The 18,425-nt window shown below is 37.4% G+C and overlaps 2 protein-coding genes across 2 annotated transcripts in view; both read right to left on the bottom strand.

The window, feature by feature from the left end:
* LOC117982653 (uncharacterized) overlaps window positions 1-11,735 on the bottom strand; it is a 77,901-nt gene extending 66,166 nt beyond the window's left edge. Inside the window, exon 1 of the mRNA XM_034969030.2 lies at window positions 11,602-11,735. The gene's annotated coding sequence lies outside the window, so the exon portion shown is untranslated. The remainder of the gene's footprint in view (window positions 1-11,601) is intronic.
* The window catches only part of LOC117982633 (maltase A1-like), a 306,078-nt gene that overhangs the window by 183,760 nt on the left and 103,893 nt on the right, over window positions 1-18,425 (bottom strand). The window lies entirely within an intron of this gene.

The raw sequence follows: 18,425 nt of genomic DNA on the forward strand, positions 1-18,425 counted from the left end.
GTATTTTGTATTTTGAAGGGTTATTTGATATTGATACATATTTTGTTTTTGTGAAGCGGCCATGCTTGTTTGTTTTTAAAGTTGTTAGTGGTGTTTTATTTTGATATAATAAATTGGGGATGTGATTAATAACTTATAAGTGTAAGTTCACGGTAATTTTGATTCAGTTTGGTAAGCCAAAATCAGATATGGCCTTAATTCACATAGATTGTTGTTTAACAGATTTCTTGTTACGTAACGATAGTAATTTTTCTAAATTAAGTTTTGAAAACAAAAATCGAACAGCTGATATTCTTGTAGGTAAGTACGTTTCCGGCTTCCCTTTATCAGATTTTCACCCTTCGCCACTGATAGCTATTTACCGCCGAAAAATATCTTACTCCTACAGAAAAATAGAAATCCAACGCGTATGCTGGTTAATGGATAGGAAATACCTAGTTTCCAACAAGACATGGTTACCTTAGCAACAAAGCTAAACCGTCTGACTCGTTTCTGCAACATTTCCTTTTAGGATGCGGCGAACTAGCACACATCGCTCTATTAATCTTATTTTATTCTTATCTTTTCTGTCCGAACTACGTAATGCCTCCTTCTCTCCGCTTGTTATTATTGAAATGGTCACTTTAGTTATGCAAGTTTATTGAATAATGGCCTTTAAACATTTGAAAGAAATTCTTTAGAAATATTATACTGAAAATACGAAAACGCCACTCTCCATGTTCAGAACTCAACCAGTCAGCAATGCACCTATAGTAAGCGACAGGTTGAAATGGTAATCGGGGAGGGTACGCCCCACACACCCGCACAGCCCCCGCGCTAACCCGGTGCCGGCGAGCGCAGGTGACAAGCGGGTGTGAGGGGCGTCCTCCCGCTTCACACCTCGATTGCCATCTCAACCTGTCGCGGAATATACTTTAATGTATCTTTGATAGTACTTATAAGTTTAAGTGATTTTGAAAACTGGTGATAAAAAAAATCCCGGTTGAGTGTGTTGTGGGCTCTTCTCAGACCTGGGCGCGTTTCGAACCACGTTCCTATAGCTTTAGTTTTAAGTTTACGTAATTAATTATTACCACTACATCATTATATTACAAATTCAACAATTGACACTCAAAAAGTGTACAATTATAAATAGGTATCTATCTACCCAATAATTTGAATAAAATGATTTCACTTTGACTTACGGCGCGGGCGGTTACGCACTCATCCGATCCGAGTCAGTGAAAATACGTTCCGAAGTTGTCATAGAACTATTTGCATGGTAGCTTATGACATAAACGACGTAGATATTTTATATCCGTATTTTCACGGATTCGGATCGGATGAGTGCGCGATCGCTCTTAGGTAGGTACTCCTTAGTCCCATATCACTGAAGGAGGCCGCGGAGCGGGAACGAGAGCTGGACGCCGACGCCCACCCGCTCCGCAGAAGACAGGGGAGGAGAAGGAGACAGTATGCTCACCTTCTCCTGCCCTAGGCATTGCGAGTAAACTTGTGCCGGTCCAACGCCAGGACGTCTCAGTCGCATCCGATATCCGGGATCCTGAGACGTCTTATACTTGACGCGGACGGCACCGCTGGGTTTTTTAGTGGGCATGCTGATGGCGGTTAAAAAACAAACCGCGAGTGAGTCCCACATACCCGCCCTTGTGCGGCATGGCTAATAGCATTTTTACCAGCGAAAAAAAAAGGTACTCCTTAGTCCTTGCAGATTGGGATGTTCTTATAGTGTGAACCATGTGTGAACTGAGCCTTACATGGTGCATTATGGAGTGGCGCCACGAACAACGGAACTAGTAGGTACATCCTAAGTTCATAAATAATACGAAACGGATTTATCATGAATAATTTATCCCGCGTGAATCGCTCAAGTTCAATACCATCTTTTGTCCGTAATGACATAAATCTACTCGTCGAGCCGGCATACTTTATTTTTATTCAATAAATATTACAATCTATCGTCATCATCACAATTTTCAACCCGTCGCGTCGCGCCGGTCTACTACTGAGAACTGGCCTCCTTTCAGAATGAGAAGGTTTAAGTCATAGTCCACTACGCTAGCCAAGTGCGGATTGACAAACTTGACACCCCTTTGGGAACTTATAAGAGATAATTATAAGATCAGTACCCTTATTATAAACTAGCTGATGAATCAACAAACCAACAAACAAACACAGTTTCGCTTTTATATAATAAGGGTACTTACTGATGCGAAAGCGTGTTTGTTTGTTGGTTTGTCCTTCTATCACGTCGCAACGGTGTAACGGATTGACGTGATTTTTTGCATGGGTATAGATAAAGACCTGGAGAGTGACATTATCCCGGCAAAATCATGCACGGGATTTTTAAACAACCTAATTCCATACTCTTATCCCGGCAAAATCATGCACTGGATTTTTAAAAGCCTAATTCCATACTCTTTGGTTTTCCAGGATAAAAAGTAGCCTATGTCACTCTCCAGGTCTTTATCTATACCCATGCAAAAAATCACGTCAATTCTTTGAACCGTTGCGACGTGATTGAAGGACAAACCAACAAACAAACATACTTTCGCTGTTCGCATTTATAATTTTTTTGTAATTTCAGTTGTGTGCAAAATAGCATTATGACCAAATACCTATCGACTAAATAAGCAAGTAGTTCAGTTAAATTATTGAACAACAAAAATAATAAAATATTCATTTATAAAACGCAATCGTCATCCAATAAAGAACAAAACGTGCCACTTTCGTGTGACACACAACAATGACCGAACAACAACAGCATTGTGTCACTGCGTGCAGTTGTGCAAACATCTGATACAAAATAATATTATATATTATATCTGTCCCGGCTTTACTCACGTGTTAAGTCGACGTTAGCCCGACTAGTTTCGGGCTTAGTTAGGGTGTAACTGACTCCCTTGAAAAAGGACCCCGGATGGGTTCGAAAGTCGAAACTAGTCGGGCTAACGTCGACTTAACACGTGACTAAAGCCGGGACAGATATTATAATATATTATAATGGAAATCACTCACGATAGTTTAAACGCTAAAATAATAATTTTATTATTTTAGTTTAGAACGCTTCTTCTATTGCCAGTTGGCTAAGTGTTAGGGGGAAATAGATCCTGCTATCCCCATTCTATTTTCAGAGAAAATTTTCATCAAGTATTGACTGGCACATCCCGCACGGGCCCCGCGCCAACTCGGTGCGGGCGAGCGCGGGTGACGTGCGGGTGTACGGGGCGTCACTCATACCCCGATTGCCATCTCAACCTGTCGCGAACTATACCTAAATTGCGTATAAGTAATTGCATAATTGCAGATTTTTTGCTTCTCTAAGTAGAATACTCACATTGATTTTCTAAAAACAAAATTGTTTTTTTGTGATAAGTATATTTTTTTTCAAAATTATTATAATACATGCCAAACTGCAGAAATAGTCTTCATTGCTCAAATTAATAAAACTTTTTTAGGTAATCTCTGCCTAGAGTTTATTTTAAAAAGATAATCAAAACAACAAAAAACTGCTAAGAGCTAATAAAACCTCGTTCGCACAATGTCCTCGGAGCTGTAAATAATTTTCTGCGTAGCCAAAATAAGAGCAAATCCGTGCGATCGTATCGACGCGTGGTAAACTTGGCCCCAAACATACCGGACCGGTTTACGGCCGGCCGTAAACGTTTCTTACGAGCTTTACCTTGCCGTACGATTTTCCTGTAACTATTCGAAATATACATCGACTAGCTTATGCTCGCGACTTCGTCCGCGTGGACTACACATTTATAAACCCCCACTTTACCCCTATAAGGGGTAGAATTTTCAAAAAAGCTTTCTTAGCGGATGCCTACGTCATAATAGCTATCTGCATGCCAAATTTCAGCCCGATCCGTCCAGTAGTTTGAGCTGTGCGTTGATAGATCAGTCAGTCACCTTTTCCTTTTATATATTTAGAAGATGATAGCCTAGTGGTTAGGACGTCGGCCACATATTCGGGCGGTCGGGGTTTTGATCCCGGGATCTAACATTTGGGAGTTATGTGCGTTTTAAGCATTTAAAAATCACTTGGGAAAACATCGTAAGCGATTGCGGTAGAATTACAGTTGCATAGTCACGATCACAATCCTCTCATTGGTTGACGCTCGCTCACTATTGGCTACAATGCATTGCTGCAACAAGAATACCATAAGTTCAGCCAATCACAACAATTGCGACTGTAATAATACTTGATGCAGGTTTTGCAGAATCGAGCTGCTGGTATTTTGTACCAGCTGGAGATTGTAAAAGGTAGGCAAATTTTTATGCATCATAGTTTTTGAATTATCGTGCAAAATGTCGAAAAAATACGACTGTAGTACGGAACCCTCATTGCGCGAGCCTGACTCGCACTTGGCCGGTTTTATTTTTATTTTTTACAATATAATATAAATTAAATATAATAAAATACCAATTATATTTTTTGTAACCACAAATTCACGGTTTTCAGATTTTTCCCTTGTGCAATTTCAATTAGACATAGTAGCAACCTGCTAAATTTTGTGATTCTAGATCAACGGGAAGTACCTACCCTATAGCCATGCCATGCCCTATTGGGTAGGTAGAGTAGGGTCGGGTAGGTAGGGTAGGGTCGGGTAGGTAGGGTAGGGTAGGTAGGTACTACAAAACTTATAGGCTAATAGGTTTTGTAGTGCTACAATATTTTTTATGAGTTGTATGACGTGTTAACATTCCTTTACGACTGATTACAATGATTGCAATTATTGTGTATCATCGGATTATTTAGATGACATGTGTTAATCGTTGCAAGCTTTACAACGATCTGTTGCGAATATGGCAAAGATTATAATTGATATGTCTGGATATGGACGACATAGCTACATGACTTTATTGTTTTGTTAAGATAGTATTATAGTTAGAGCCTTATCTGGACTCACATACTCTTATGGTAGTTATATTATGTAGGTATGTGTGGGAATCAAAGAAATTATTTCTGTGGCTGTAGGAGCCTTCTACAACCGTGAAAAAATAGAATAGGTACGTTCATTATATATTTAAGTACTTTTAACAAACTCGCTGAATTTAAAAAATGGTGGTATGGGTGGTAGCTGGAGAGTGACAGGCTACTTTTTATAACGGAAAATCAAAGAGTTCCCACGGGATTTTTCCTAAAGCCTAAATCCACGCCGATGAAGTCGCGAGCATCAGCTAGTAATAAATATTAATCATTCAAAAGTCAAATTAAAAGCCTTATTTTAATTAAAACACAATCCATTGTGCACCCAGCTCCCATTGACTTATATATTACTTCGTATAAGGACAGGGCTATTGAACAAACAAAAGCTGTGCTTTAGCACCAATGCAACCTCAGTGACGTCTGCTGGATTTCAAACGGGTCGTTCATTAGTATCTAAGAGGTGGCGCTGATTTATTTGGTTCCAAAACCGTGAAAAATTTGTTCGCTTGACCATATCTTGTCATTTATATCGATGCCAGCTTCCCATTAATTTGTGAATTCTTCGGACGGTATTGCGTGTCAACAAATTCATTGGATGACAAAAACATGAAGCGCTTCAGTGATGCTTAACTGAATTAACACATTTTCTATATATTATTAAATTGTCATAGCACAAGAAAATCTCTTCTCTGCTATCTATAGGTATAAATAATAATCTATTTTCCTTAAAACAAAAATAGCTTCTTGTTGAAATGCATAAGAGGCGCACTATACGCGGCCCATAGGACCTTGTTCATCATCATCAACCGAAAGACATCCACTGCTGGACATAGGTCTCTTGTAGGGACTTCCACACGCCACGGTCTTGCGCAGCCTGAATCCAGCGGCTCCCTCCGACTCGTCTGATGTCGTCCGTCCACCTAGTGGGGGGTCTTCCAACACTGCGTCTTCCGGTGGGAGGTCGCCATTCCAGCACCTTGGGACCCCAACGTCTGTTCGATCTGTTCTGTTTTAGGAACTATGTGCCCCGCCCATAGCCACTTCAGCTTCGCAACCCGTTGAGCTACGTCGGTTACTCTAGTTCTCCTACGGATCTCCTCATTTCTGATTCATGACCGAAGATTCAAAAGATCACGCGGGCGAATAGCTAAATTCTTTTATTTAGTTGTAGGTAGACCAAATTAATCAAAGTTTATTCTCAATTCTAGTCTAACTTAGAGTGAACTTATCTTTAACCTAGCACGTGCAGCCCTGAATCCCAACGAGACAATGTCAAAGAGTTTTATATTGTGGTATTTTGTATGATACTTTCATATTACCTATTATGTAATTAACTAATAATGTATTGATAACTCATAAAAATATTATGTCACATTATGCTTTCGAACTGCTTATATCAAGCTAAAGATACACTACCGGTCCAACTCGATGTATCTAAAATCTATAAAATAGCATTCATTATATTCATTCAAAAGTTTTCTAATACATACAGCATATTATTACTATTATGAAGTATCTAAGCGACTTCTTTAAAGATACTTCTTTGGGCTAGTAGTGAGAAATGCACCCTTTCTCACTACTAGCCCAAAAATTGCTATGCCCCAACGGGTTCCATAATATTATGTGGTCATCATCATCAACCGATAAGTTATTAGTTTACTATGGTTTTTGCATGAACAAAATTGTCTAAATAAGTAATAGAGATTACTTCGTTTATTTCGTGACAACAGAGAGTAAGCACAAACAAATGAGCTTATTTAAGCTATGTTAACCCCGGGAGACAGATCGCGGCCGGGACAGTTGACCTACTTCCCCGGCCGGCTCTGGGGAAAGGTTCTAACGTTTACCGCTAACCGCTTTATTGTGTGATTAAAGTCTTCCTGGCAAGTTGTTTATTATAAATCAAAGTAGGTACTTACTTATCATCATCATGATCAACCCATCACCGGCTCATCTCAGAGTGAGAAGGGTTTTGGCCATAGTCTACCACGCTGGCCATGTGCGGATTGGTAGACTTCACACACCTTTGAGAACATTATGGAGAACTCTTAGGCATGACGGTTTCCTCACGATGTTTTCCTTCACCGTTAAAGCAAGTGATATTTAATTAATTAAAACGCACATAATTCCGAAAAGTTAGAGGTGCGTGCCCGGGATCGAACCCCCGACCTCCGATTAGAAGGCGGACGTCCTAACCACTAGGCTATCACTGCTTCTTACTTATAGTAGACGCAAACTCTCAGAACATTATAGACCTCTCCCTCTCCATAATATTCTTAATTCTCAAAGGTGTGTGAAATTAGCAATCCACTCACTCCACCACTCAACCTGTCACTACCATCCCAATTCTCAACACATCCCAGGGTTGAGACTTGAGATGGACAGAACAGCTCTATGGTAACAAGCTTTCTAAACAATTTTTGATTTCTTTTTAGGGTTCCGTAACTTCAAAGAAACAAAAAACCCTTATAGGATCACTTCGTTGTCGGTCTGTCAGTCTGCCGTGTCAATCCGCACATGGCCAGCGTGGTAGTGGTGGTAGACTATGGCCAAAACCCTTCTCAACCTGAGAGGAGACCCGTGCTCTGTAGTGAGCCGGCGATGGGTTGATCATGCTCATAATATTCAATCCTGCGACCCCACGTGTTCTACCCGGTTCCAAGCATATGGTCCTAAACAAACCATTAGCAATTTCAAGAATCGATACCATAAAACACAGTGGGGAGAAGACCATCCTCTATGGGGTAACAAATGTTATCCATTTTAGTAATTAACTGTCACAATTTAAAAGGGCGTATAGATTAATATGGACGCATTTGAAGGTCAAAAGTATTCGGGGTTCATCGAGAAACACGCCTAGGTACGTGATAATAATAATGTATAGACCACTAGCTGTTATCGGCGACTTTGCGTAGAGTTTCAGTCATACGTTACAATATTTTTTATCGCGGTTAGTAAACTATATCTAACAATATAAACTATGTATCTCTGTTAGAGATCTAGTATCGGTTTAGCAGTTTCTTTAGTTGTGAAAAGGCAAAAAACAGACACACACAAAAAACAGATTCACTCACACGTCAATGACAATATTTTATGACCAATTGGTCCGGTACTTTTTCAGAGAAAAACATTGCTTAAACCTTCTCTCGTGCGAAGGGTGATTCACGTTATTGTGTGGGGGTAAATGGAATTAATTTAATTAATACAGGGTAGTATAATGAACTTTTATGAAGCAAATTATATTTGACTTTCAATTTAATGGAAAGGACATCTGCTTGTATTTTTTAAAGGTCTCTTTGCTACTGGTAATTAATGTTTTTGGCACTCGCTGAATTTTAAGTTATCAATTATCATGAATTAAATTAAATGTTAATTGAAAATATTACAATAAAACTTAAAGGTAGCTTTATCTAATTTCTATACAAATCATGCCCGCGTGGAATGGTGCCAAGAATACTGGCTGCCTTTCCGCGCTGGACAGATTAAATAAATTAAATGTTAAATTAAATTTATTTCCTTTTATGCATGATAGTTTTTGATTTATCGGGCAAAATGTCGAAAAAATACAACTGTAGTACGGAACCCTCGGTGCGCGAGTCTGACTCGCACTTGGCCGGTTTTTTTAAGGTAGGTTCACATGAAAACAAACCACAAGACTCAAAATTTTGAGTGTTATAATATTGTAATATTATGCAATCAGAGAGTTCCAATGTCCACCTCACAATTTCACCATATTATATTATATACTTGCATGTCATGTAGATACCTACATACCGCCTACGTGCATTTTCGTCACGGGAACGATTCTATGGGAACAACTTATATTACTCAACTCTTACAATTATGTATGTACCTACTTACTTACTGAAGATACTTGAGCTACTATTGAATAAGGCATTGGACTGTAGTGATAAAATGAAGTTTAAAGAGAATAATTTTAAAAAATATTTTTTTTTTCCATGAACTTCACGCTGTACGGAAGATGAATAATGACGTCACAAGTCGTAAACGACATTTTTTTTCATAAAAATAGAGTAATTTATGCGGAAAAATACTTTTTATATCCAAAAATGGAAAAATATTAGTCGTCTACGCCTTGTAACGTCATTAATCGCTTTCCTTACAACGTGACGTTAATAATTAAGTAATTATTTTAAAATCAATAAAGATCATGATTTTTAAATTATTCTCATTAATAATGAATTCTAGCCCCATAAACTACCGTTAAGCAAAAAATCACGTCATTTTATTTTGGCCAGCGTGGTAGACTATAGCCAAACTCTTCCCATTATTAAAGGAGACCTGTGCTGTGTAGTGGTGGAACATGGTACTGACGTGCATGCATGATGATGACGTAAATAATACTATCAGGATTGAACCCAAACCTCCTTGCTATCGAGCCGAGGAAACTGGCTTCATAATGGACCGACAATAATGAGTCGTTTAATTAGGTATTTATTAACTTCTTAATGAAGTAATATTCATTAATTTCAGTAAGTAGTTTCCTTAATAAAGATAATTATAACTACAGATGAATAACAGGAATTATTATGAGTGTAATAGAGTCAAAGTGTAATACATGAATCATATCTGCGTAACGCTTCCTAGAAAAAATCACATCTGTAATGAGAATCTCAAACCACAAGCTGGAATTTATTATCTACACAGAATTACGCAAAAAAATTATTTAACTTTAACGGGTTATTAAAATTCAAAGTGAAGTCAAGTTAAATGGAAACATCATCAATCATCATCATGATCAAGTGCTCTCTAGTGTGCACTACTAAGGACGGGTCTCCTTGATCCAGCGCGGGCGTGGTAAACCACGCTGGCCAAGTGCGGATTGGCAGTCTTCACACACACCTTTGAGAACATTATGCAGAATTCACAGGCATGAAGGTTTCCTATTTAAACTTGCACTTGAACTTGATGTTGAATACTTTTTGACAATTCTATAGTTATTTAAAGTGACTATTTATGCATGCAACTAGGAATTACACTCGGGACAATAATACCTATGGAGCTTTTTATACAATTACAGCAAAAAGTAAACATAAAAGTAAGTAATGAATGTAATAAATTAAACATAAATCAACACAGCGTAACGCATCCTAGGCAAAATCACAACAAGAATTGCGAGATCAGGAGTTTTTACAGCTTAAATTTTTTTTTAAACCTTAAATTACACAAAAAGTGCAAAATAAATATTTTTAGGGTTCCGTATCTCCTGAAAAATTAAGAAACCCTTATAGGATCACTTCGTTGTCTGTGACTGTCTGTCAAGACTCGTCAAGAGAATTAAAACCATTATAACCTACAGTCATGAAATTTGCCAGGTAGTAATGTGTTATAGGCAGCACAAGGGAAAAATCCGAAAACCTTAAATTTGTGGTCAAAGTCAAAGTCAAATTAAAATTACTTATTTATTCAGAATAGGTAACATGTTACGCTTACTGATGGTCAAAATTGTTAATTTGTAAGATGATATAGTGGTGATAATTTGATGGTGATAATTAATTACGTACTTAAATCTAAAGCTACGAGGGTTCCAAACGCGAGAAGAGTTCAAAACAAACTCAGCCGGTTAGCGGTGGTTAGACATATCACAAGAAAGTGTTATTTCTTGCACTGTTACGGAACCCTTCGTGTGCGAGTCCGACTCGCACTTGACTGGTTTTTTTCTTATGACGTCTTGTGTGGTTATTGTTCAACCTTGGCCACACAATAAACCAATGCAATAAATGTAAATAAAATCCAATTAACCGGGTACACACAGGATATAAAAAAACAAAGTTAAAGCTCACGTTTTTCTAACGTTTTTTTTTAAATAATAACTGTGTTAACTGTTCACTATTAAATCTGGAGTCTTTGTTCTCAACATATTTCATTATTTTATGTGAGCTTGAAAATTATAAATTTGAACCGTGAAATGATTTTTGGACTGTTTTAATTATTTTACGGAAATATTTTTTCTTCCACATCTACATCGTCGAGTAGGTAGGTACTGGTACGGTATATCTACCCGTATTATAAATGCGAAAGTGTGTTTGTTTGTTGGTTTGTTGGTTTGTCCTTCAATCACGTCGCAACGGAGCAACGAATTGACCTGATTTTTTGCATGGGTATAATCAAAGACGGAGACTGATATAGGCTACTTTTTATCCCGGAAAATTTAAAAGTTCCCACGGGATTTTAAATAATCCTAAATCCACGCGTACGAAGTGGCGGGCGTCAGCTAGTAACTTTATAAATGCGAGTGTGTCTGTCTGTCTGTAACCTTTTCACGGCCAATCCGCTAAACCAATTTTGACAAAATTTTGTACAGAAATAGCTTACATCCTGGAGACAGGTAGGTACCTACAGGCTACTTTTTATCCCGGAAAATCAAAGAGTTTCCACGGGATTTGTAAAAACCTGAATCACGGAGACAAAGTCACGGAAATCATAGTTTTAAATGAAAACTCCTCCTTTTTAGGGTTCCCTTACAAACAAGGAAGCCTTATAAAAAGGTAAGTAGGTGCGGTAAGTTAGATAAATCTGTTGACTTATCTCCAAAGCTAAAGAGTCAAACAAAACATTAAGACTTCTGGTTTCTAACCTATCGCACTCTACACTTCGGGAGCTTTGACCTTTCATAATGACGTCAATACACGATATATACTTACAGAAATAATAATCCAAAGTCCACACTTGTAAAATGAATAAGACACAACACGATTTTTATACAAAAAAAGTCAACTTTTTAAACCGTCACTGATTTGGTCACGAGCGAGCGTTCGTTCACTACCTAAGTCTGTTGAGGACTGAGGCTGGCCCTCCTCAGAGAGGAAAGAGGGGCTAAACCTCCGTATTATGTTACTATAATAAACTCTATTTTACTTTACTTAGTTTCCGTATACATTGCTGTTCTAACACCTACGCATTTCACGGTACAACTCTTCACAATGAGCAATGAATTTCAGTAACTTTTCAGGAATGATAGAATAATTTTTACGATCTGTGACTCGTACGTTTTCAGGCTCAACACATTTTTGATCGATTTACCTGAATCTAATGATCTGCGCCTACTGGCAGGCCATACAAGAATAGGAGGTTAATCTTGTTATAATGAGAACTGAATTTCTAGGACTACACGAGATCAACTAGCACAAATAAATCTATTACTAATACTTATATAAAGTTGAGTCAAAAAGTCTGTAATTTCAAAATAACTGATAATATTAAGATTATAATGGTTATTATTACATATTTAAAATTTTTGTCTGTCTGTCTGAACGGACTAATCTTCGGAACGGGTGAAACTATTTTGAGGGGACTTTCACAGACAAGTAGAGGATTAACCAAGGAATAACATAGGCTATATTTTAACCGACTTTCGAAATAGTTGTGTTTTTCTACTAATGTTGAGCCTCAATAGCTCAACCGGTATAGGAGTGGACTGAAAACCGAAAGGTCGACGGTTCAAATCCCGCCCGTTGCACTATTGTCGTACCTTCTCCTAGCACAAGCCTGACGCTTAATTGGAGAGGAAAGGGGAATATTAATTAGTCATTTAATTTGGCTAATATTCTTTTAAAAAAAAATGTACACTGAAATCTCCGAGATTTCTGAACCGATTTGCGTATTTTTTTAATCGATAGAGTAACTTTGCAACATTGTCCCATAAAAAAAATCGATTCTAACTCCTCATCCTGGTGCTGCAGGGGACCTGACAACCAAAACTGATGGGATTTAAGAAACTGTCAGTTATAAAATATAGACGTGACGTTTTGCATGGATATAGTTTATAATAAAGATTTGGAGAGTGACAAGGCTACTTTTTATCTCGGAAAATCAAAGAGTTCCCACTGGATTTTAAAAACATAAATCCATGCGGACGAAATCGCGGGCTTCAGCTAGTAGATTAATAAAATACAGTAGGTAGGCTTCGCCTCTAGCGTACAGTCTCTGAAAAAATAAATAGGTACCTACTTAGCACAAAATGTTATCGAAACTCTCGAAAAGATTTCACGATGTGCATACTTGTACTGAAGAAAAGCAAGAAAATCTTGCACTAGTTCTTTAAAAGTAGGTACCTAATAATAAATAACCTAAATAGATATATTTTTTTATCCCCTCGACTTTTATCTTGAATCGTTATCGACATAAGAATCCATAAATAAAGTAATTGACAGCCAGTAATATCGGGAAATGGCTAGGAAATGGTATAAAAGTTTTCCCTTCGTCTTAAGTTAAGGGGACGATTTTCCCTCCATGTGAATGCCCCTATCCAATCGAATCGAATCGCTATTGATTGGAAATTCTGGCTACTTGGGGATATGAAATTATTTGATGTGATCAATCAATTGCTGACAAATTTGTAGACGAGAAGACGAAGGGTAGATGTGATTATAAGTTCAATGCCTTCTGAAAGAATTTGAAAAGGATAGCTTTATCCATACTTCCATATATCTGTATTGAGTATTCCATATCACGGGTACAAAGATAGCTTGCATCTCGGACAGGCATAGGCTACTTTTTATTCCGGAAAATCGAAGAGTTTCGAGTCGCGGAGTTTTTAAAAACCTAAATCTACTCGCACGAAGTCGCGGGCATCGTCTTAGTCTTATACTTATGTTTCACTAGTAGGTAGGTACCTACCGATGGCAGTCAAAAATCAAAACAAAAAACTATTTCGAATGGATGTTTTTTGAAATTGTGACTATCAACTTATACAGTATGTATACTTTCCGATTATAACTAAAAATCTAGATAAAAATTGGAGCCGTTTTTCGTATATTTTTTTATCGAAGTAGGATATGTATTAATAATAATTGTACCTGTCTAATCGTATTTTTATTACATGACGAAATTACACGTATTGAAATAATATTTCATTTGTAGGTACGTACCTACTTACCTTGTGTTTTTGTTAATTAAAGACTTATAAGCTTCCAAAAGTCGCAGTTGTCCTATGGAACTATAACTTTCCTCTAAAATATATAGTTATTATTATAAACTAACCCACATGAACGTAGGTACTAGTGTAGATTCCTCATTTTATTCCCTCAGGGAAGCATAAAACCGCTTAATTCTTTCGTCTCGTCCGGAAACATTTCATAAATCGGGTGCGCTTTACGATCGCCCTAAAACCCTGGACACACAAGCCGCGACCGCGATGGCCGGCAGTAGCACGGCTGCCGCAAAATGACACTTGAACGTGTAATGTGTAATAATTAATAATAATTAAGCCTCAATAGCTCAACCGGTAAAGGAGTGGACTGAAAACCGAAAGGTCGACGGTTCAAACCCCGCCCGTTGCACTATTGTCTTACCTACTCCTAGCACAAGCTTGACGCTTAGTTGGAGAGGAGAGGGGAATATTAGTCATTTAACATAGCTAATATTATTTAAAAAAATTAAAAAAATGGGTTCATAACTTCATACCTCAGAAATCAGATGCAGAAGGGTTAGTATAAGATTTTGCATCTCACTAACGTTGATATACCTAATTCGAGCAGTGAAATACAATAACGTCAAAGTAAAATGGATCTACAGTTTCTTGATTTTAATTCGAAAGATCGATAAATCTGAAATCACCCACTGCCCCGGTTCAAGGTCAAAGACCTTTTTACGTGAAGCCAACATGTATTAGAATCTCTGGTGACACTTTGGAATCGATGCCATTAAGCGTCGCGTCGCCTCCCGTCGCACTTCGTGTTTGACTAAGGCTTAAGGTTAATAAAATTTAGTTTTACGCTCGGCTGTAAACTAGTAGTTCGCTATAGTTTAAGGAGCTGCCCTGCGGGGAAATTTAGCTCGAGTGTTCCTAATAACTATACCTACTGGTTTTATATAGGATAGGATGGGCTGCAGACATGTCGCAGGCAAATGGTAAAATTGGGATTTCGCCATATCCCTCAGGCATATGATCAAACCCCGCGAGATGTTAAAACGACAACTGAATTAGACCATTTCACTAAACAAATCTAGTGATATCATATCGGGGGTAAGGCTACAATAATTCGTAGATCTAAACAATAATATAATGTGAAAAATCCCCATCAACTCCACATTTGAAACAAAAAATATTCAGGGTTAAAGTTCATAAGGTTCTTTGCATTTTCCAGCGAAACGGTAAGATTTATCATAAAATAGGTGACACGCGCAATACATGTGCCACGAACGCGTTACAGACGCGCAACATACGCGCCACATACGCATCACAAACGCGCAACATACGCGCCACAAACGCGCAACACACGCGCCACCCACACACACGCAAGACACCGCCGGATTTGGTTTGCCAACAGAAAATAAAATAAAAAATACAGTGCACAAAGAAAAATACCTTTTAGAGCATTTAAGCATGCAGGTTTGCTCACGATGTTTTCCTTCACGTAGCAAGTGATCCGAAAAGTTAGAGGTCCGGAATCGACCACCCGAACAGGTAAGTACCTACAGAGGGAAGTAGGGACTGTGCCTACTTACTCATGTTAGTCAGATACCTCCAGCTAAACACCGGTGATATCTTTCGACACCGGATATTCAGGGGTAAGTGGGGTGCAAGCATTGTTGACATAGACATACCACCTTATCACCCCACATTAGAAAAACCATTTCATTTAACTGGCAAATAACGAAAAATCATACAACTTTGAACCGTAATGTTCACAGAATACGATCTGTGTATTTGTGTTAGGGGTGCATATAAAATAATGCCTCCTTTTATTGTATAAGGGTGGCAAAGACAACCATTTCACTTTTATACAAAGCCCCTTTTATGTGGTCGACCGAAAATAAATGTGAAAAATTCCTTACTGATAATTATATTATCAGTGTATTTTTGGAAAATTAAATAGGTAGTGATGGATAAGCGACTTGAACACGTGGTGCCAGGGCTCCACTTGTTCACTTAAAAAAAGTTCTAACAGTGCTATACTACGGGTCGGTGTAATAATAAAGGACATATCGAGTTTTTTCATACTTACATCTACACTCTACAGACACTTTAATACCATTTGATAACTTAAAAATCCCAAGGTTTTTAAGTTTTCATTCCAATCCTGATGGATTCAGGCGGATCTGCCTGCGTTCACAACTGGACATCATACGCCAAGACCTCTGCGAGAGCGCGCCACCGGTGACCGTGCAGACCTGGTCCTCCGCCCTCCTCATCCAACAGCTTCCTGCCACCATCTTAAAGTGTGCACCTTTTTAAGATATGCTACAAGTAGGTACCTATGTACAAATTCGTAGTTCTTTTTTAAATATATGGACTAGCGCTTGGCTGCAATCAAACTTAGTGATGATGCAGCCTAAGATGGGGCGCGCTTGCCTAGAAGACGCCTATATTCACTCTCGACTTGAAGGAACCCATATTATAATTGGAGGGGAATCTGATGCTGGAAGGGTGTTCCAAATCTTAGCGGTTCGAATTAGAAATGAGGAGGCAAATCGCTTCGTACGTATCCGTGTAATTTAGATTATACGTACGGGTGCAGATCTTAGCGATGCCTTGCTGTACGATAGTAGAAGAGTGTAGTGTAGTTAGTTACCTACTAATATCACAACTATATAAAAACCGTTGCATCGCCTAAAGACTTATTTTTAAATCCTTTGTCTATTTTTCTTTAGTCGGTGTCTAATGTCTCTGTCTAGTCAAGCTGAAAACCCTGAAATGTTGTTACTTACCAATGTTCATACTTTTACCATTGGAGTTTCCAAACTTGTAAAATCATGAGCAATGGTGTACGTATAGGCGTATAGGTAGGGATAGGGACATGATTGTATAATTTAACGTATTAGCTTTAGTATACCTATCCAATTCAAGGCATAATAAGCATATCTAATAGGTAGGTACCTAAGTTAAGTTGGTAGAAAAATAATAGCAATTTTAAAAATATCAAACAATTCTCCGTCGCTATTTCCATAACAGTTGCGTCAATTGTATAGATCATACAAAAATATTCAATTGTAAGAGCTAACCGTGAAATGTACCATAACGATGTTCTTCTGGTGCCTATATAAGAACAATTTTTTCTAGCACTTTTCGTAGTAGGTATCTCATTGTGCTAGTGCCAAATGTTAGGACAAGTTAACTTTTGCTTTTGCTGTAACAGTTTTGGTGAGTTTGAAGTTTGACTATAAATACTAACCTACTAAAACACCTACTAATATATTAACTAGTTTAGATTTAGATAGATATAGGTTTCTTTTATTGTTTCCAATTTAGCACCCGATTACAGAATATAATTTCTTCAAAAAAAAAATCTAATCGAACCTCGAATATTAATTAATAGACATTTTGCTGGCGACTAACTAAAATAATATTACCTTTTCGCATTAGAGGGAAGAGGCCCAGAGGGTATAAAGTACGTCTAAATCCACTTTGATTCGAATAGGAATTAATAAGTATGAGTTATGACTATTAAATTTCATTTTCAGATTTTATTAATCTCCGCCGAAAATAAAGGTATGTTGTCTACTCTCCGCTAGATGGCGCTATTAAAGTATTTATAACAAAATATGGATAATTTAAGCTAAGCTGATTCTTCGTTCCTTGGTATTAAAGGGCAGCAAAGTAAGATCAATTCTATGAAGTAAAATCACAGAACAGGAAATCAGGTATTTCATATTTAGTTGTGGGTGTTTTATCCAAATTTTTATGCAATATTCGGCTAAAGTCCATCAGTTTAAATATTAGGAATGATTGAAGTAATTATGTTCAGTAGGTAATTCAGAAGTTATAAGGCTGTGACAGACGGACAAGTAAAATTTCATTAAAGTAGACTCAGAAACCTCGCTTCCCTCGCTAACCTAACGACAGATTACAGATAGAATAATAGATAACAAAAAAGTTGAGTGATATTTTTAGGCATTTTTAAACTTTCAGTTAATGCAGCTCCAGAGCCTTGCAAGGACATGATTTCTTACATGTTCAAAAAACCTCAAAAATTAAATCAACCTAAAGAAGACGAAGAAAAAATGGAAAAAGACAAAAAGAAAGATTTGATGAAGAAATTGGAAAAAAGTAAGAAAATTCCAATGTTTAACGTTAATCCTAACTTATGATCTAATTATTATTATTCGGTACCTACTTAAGTATCTACTGCACTGAAATAACTTTTAATTTTTTTGTTTCAGTCTTTGAAAAAATGCGTAAGTGCCTACACGAGTATCCATAATAGTTACTTATTAATATTTATTTGTGGTATGCAAAAAACTAACTTGTTTTGACTAGAATAAATTGTTTATATTTTTTCAGTGGGAAAGAAATAATAAGAAACGACGAAAAATGAAGTTTTATATATAAATAATTATCTGCATTTATTTTAACTGTAAAGATAACGCGTTAAATTTAATTCCTCACGCACCAATTTAACTTTTTGTGTAAAATTTCATGTCATAACAAGACATTCTAATAAGCTTATTAGAATGTCATAAGTACGATTTTAGTCCGAAAACCGGAACATTTAGGAGAACCGTGCCTACTTTTGACAATATGACC

This window comes from Maniola hyperantus, chromosome 5 (genome assembly GCF_902806685.2).
Source record: "Maniola hyperantus chromosome 5, iAphHyp1.2, whole genome shotgun sequence".
Taxonomy (NCBI): Eukaryota; Metazoa; Arthropoda; class Insecta; order Lepidoptera; family Nymphalidae; genus Maniola; species Maniola hyperantus.